Source organism: Rhinopithecus bieti, unplaced genomic scaffold, assembly GCF_001698545.2.
Source record: "Rhinopithecus bieti isolate Rb0 unplaced genomic scaffold, ASM169854v2 scaffold_23283, whole genome shotgun sequence".
Taxonomy (NCBI): domain Eukaryota; kingdom Metazoa; phylum Chordata; class Mammalia; order Primates; family Cercopithecidae; genus Rhinopithecus; species Rhinopithecus bieti.
The window spans coordinates 910,748-914,767 of NW_016810852.1; the positions used below are offsets into that span (position 1 = coordinate 910,748).

General features: G+C 47.3%; 1 pseudogene; it reads left to right on the forward strand.

Annotated features, from left to right (window-relative positions):
* The first annotated feature begins 2,661 nt into the window (after positions 1-2,661).
* On the forward strand, positions 2,662-3,267 carry LOC108542810 (60S ribosomal protein L13a pseudogene; annotated as a pseudogene).
* Positions 3,268-4,020: the final 753 nt, after the last annotated feature.

Genomic DNA, 4,020 nt, shown 5'->3' on the forward strand with positions numbered 1-4,020 from the left:
GGTGAGAGGCTCCTGGAGCCGGAATGGAGATTACCTCCAGGCGGACGTCTCCGTCCTGGACGGGTCTCCCACGGAACGGAATGGAGATTACCTCCAGGCGGACGTCTCTGTCCTGGACGGGTCTCCCACGGAACGGAATGGAGTTCCTTTGGACAGACGTCTCTGCCTTTGGGAACTTCCCTGGGTCACCTGGTGACCGGAAAAAAAAGCCTTGGGCCTGCGCAGGACTTCTGGCCTAGGAGTATGAGAGAGAGGCAAAAGGTACTCACCCCTAGGAGACTTGGAGGTGGGGAAAGCGATGTCCAGGTCCTGGTCCGTCTGGGGCGTGGAAGGAGGAGGCTCCTCGGACCTTGGGGGGCCCTGAGGAGGGGTCTCCTCCCGGGTTTCGGCGCCAGCTGATTTGCTTTAATGCGACCCCAGAGCAAATGCGAGAGAAAAGGCAAGAAGGCAAGGCAAAAAAAACTTTATTTACAAGCCAATGTGAGGGAGGGGTGAGGTTCACCAGTCTCCGGCGGTGGAGGCCGACGAAGTCGCTCTGGCATTCTCGGGCGAGGTTCCTGGGTCCCGCACATGAGGAGGGGCCGAGGAAGTTCGCTCCGGCATTCTCAGACAAGGTTCCTGGGTCTCGCATACGAGGAGGGGCCAAGGAAGTTCGCACCACGCGCCCGCGGGAGCGGCTTTTATGTCCTGGGCCCAGGAGTGGGAGGGCAGTGGGCAGGACATAGGCAGGTCGGGGGCGGGGCGGTAGGCATGGCTAGGCGGTTCCGGTTCTTCTCCGTTGGAGGTCGGGTTGTGCCTGGGCAGTCGACCTGTGTCTTTCCCGGGCGTGGGAAAGTTGATGGTGAAGAACCCGGAACTGCGCCATCTTGCCTCTGTTCGTCCAAACAGATATGTGATTTGAAAATCTTTTCTCAAAGTCTAAGTCTTTGCTTTTCACAGAATCTGATTCTTCAGTTCACTGTTTAAGCAACCCCAGCACAGTCCAGGTCTGGGAAACTGTGACAGGTGATGTTTAGAATTATGTCCCTGAGACTCTGCAACATCTGCAGGCATCATCCCACTCTGCAGTCCTGTTCACTGAATGTCTTGGGCTAGCATAACGTATTTACAAATAAGGTCACATTCTGAGGTACTAGCAGTTAGGATTTCAACACATGAATATTTGTGGGAGACACTTCAATTCTTAACAATAGGCAATTGCATGTAGTTCAACCTAACACAAACTTTAGATCAGTCTCCCTGTTTTTAGTTCCTGACTTCCTCATAGCTTCTGCTTTGGATTGACTTGACGATTCCAGATGAGTCACTTTTCTGGGTTCTGTGGAAGGCTACTTTAAAATGCTAATGATTTTAGAATGATGCAGAGCAGTAGAGAACTCAGAAGACAAATGTAGTTGGTAGATTGTTCCACACACTTGGGGTGCAAGGAAAAAACATATTAGCCTGTTTTACAAATAAAATTAGGTATAGCTCTGTGCCTGTGTTAGCAATATATCCAATATCAATGAGGACAACTCTGCCACCATTCTCAGGTCTTGAAATATGTTTAATTGCCTGGCATCTGGAAAGTGGTAATGGAACCTGGTCCTTAGTCCGTGATTGTTCTCGGATTGCTCTCCTACATGCTGCTCCTATTGAGCTTGGGTTGACTTACTCTGCCAGCTCAGGGAGTATTTGTAACTAGCACTGGTAATTGTTTGCCTAATGTCCATTTCTTCTTCTTACTTGCCAGGGTAGCCCGGATTTTGTTTAGGGTGACCACATGCTCAGCTCGAGGTGTCCATCACAGCTAGACTAGGTCATGCGACCTAATCCTGATACAAAGGAAGAGTGCTGTGAAAGCTTTTGGGAAACTTTGTTTTGCTGTTAGAAAGAACAGATGGAGCTGGTATCTTTCCCTCTTTGTTCCTACTTTGAATGTGGATGTGATACTTAGAGTTTGGACTGTCATTTTGTGATCACATGAAGAACTATCATTTTGCATTTATCTGTCAGCAAAGGGAAAGACAGGACAGCATGACTGATTTGTTGAAATTGAGTTGTCTTTAAAAAATCTTTAGTCTATTGGTAACCATGATTAGTTTTTTGGGATGTGTGAAGATCCATTCAGAAATCTCCTTTAAAGAAATTCTCCCTTATTTAGAAATTCAGTTTAATGTCAAGACAATAGAATTTGGATTTAGAACTTCTGGGTTGGCCATGGCTTTATCATTTACTAATGTGAAAACTGGACAAGCCACTAACCTCTTTGAACCTTAATTTCCTCATCTGTGCAATATGAAAATGTTGCTTGGTATCCAGATGAACTGTGGAAAAAATGATTGTAGAGAAAAATAAGTGATATAATTTTCATTAAAATAACTTGTTTATGATGAGACTTTATATAATCATTAATATTTTGTCATATCTAATTATTATGACAAAATAATTATTTTGCATTTGTGGAAAACTATAAGATTGAATAATAACAGCTCATATGCACGGAGAGATTCTTTGCATCAGTTACAGTTCTTAGGTCTTTACGGATTAACTCATTAATCATCACAACTACCCTGTGAGGTGATTAGTATTTAGAGTCCATTGTAGAGAGGAGGAACTGAGGCAAAAGAGGTTAATCCTCTTTAAAAGGTTAGTCTCCCCTTTCCCAGGCGGCTGTGGAAGATGGCGGAGGTGCAGGTCCTGGTGCTCAATGGTCGAGGCCATCTCCTGGGCCCCCTGGCGGCCATCGTGGCTAAACAGGTACTGCTGGTCCAGAAGGTGGTGGTCCTATGCTGCAAAGGTATCAACATTTCTGGCAATTTCTACAGAAACAAGTTGAAGTACCTGGCTTTCCTCTGCAAGCGGATGAACACCAACACTTCCAGAGGCCCCTACCACTTCCGGGCCCCCAGCTGCATCTTCTGGCAGACCCTGTGAGACATGCTGCCACGCCAGATCAAGGGAGGCCAGGCCGCCCTGGACTGCCTCCGGGTGTTTGACGGCATCCCACTGCCCTACGACAAGAAAAAGCGGATGGTGGTTCCTGCTGCCCTCAAGGTCGTGTGTCTGAAGCCTACAAGAAAGTTTGCTTGTCTGGGGTGCCTGGCTCAGGAGGTTGGCTGGAAGTACCAGGCAGTGACAGCCACCCTGGAGAAGAGGAAAGAGAAAGCCAAGATCCACTACCAGAAGAAACAGCTCATGAGGCTACGGAAACAGGCTGAGAAGAAGGTGGAGAAGAAAACTGACAAATACACAGAGGTCCTCAAGACCCACTGACTCCTGGTCTGAGTTCAATAAAGACTGTTAAATCCTCATGGGTGGCCTGCCCTTCCTCCATCGTTGCCCTGGAATGTGCGGGACCCAGGGGCAGCAGCGGTCCAGGTGCCACAGGCAGCCTGGGACATAGGAAGCTGGGAGCAAGGGAAGGGTCTTAGTCCCTTTAGAAATTCAGTTTAATGTCAAGACAATAGAATTTGGATTTAGAACTTCTGGGTTGGCCATGGCTTTATCATTTACTAATGTGAAAGCTGGACAAGCCACTAACCTCTTTGAACCTTAATTTCCTCATCTGTGCAATATGAAAATGTTGCAACCTCCCGAGGTTGCCTGAAAGCACTCAGAGAATTGTGGAGGTGTCATTTATCTATGACCAGTAGGAAGAGCAACCAGTTACTGTTAGCAAAAGGGAGCCAGAAGACGGGTTGGAGGGCCCTGCCTTGTGAATGGGGCATCTGTTGGACTTTCCACCTGCTCATGTACTCTGCAGCTGTTAGAATGTGCAAGCGCTTGGGGACAGCATGAGCTTGGTGTTGTATACATGGTATTTCTAGAAGCAGAAATAGACTGGGAAGATGCGCAACCAAGGGGTTACAGGCATTGTCCGTGCTCCTCACCTGCATTTTGTAATAAGAAATAAATTGCTTTTAAAGAAAGAAAGAAAAAAAAGGTTAATCCCCTGCCCCGCACAAGACCGAAATCATTTGTCATCTTCTCTCTCCACAGAGCACTCTCCCCAGATCTATTTTCTAACACTTCCCTGTG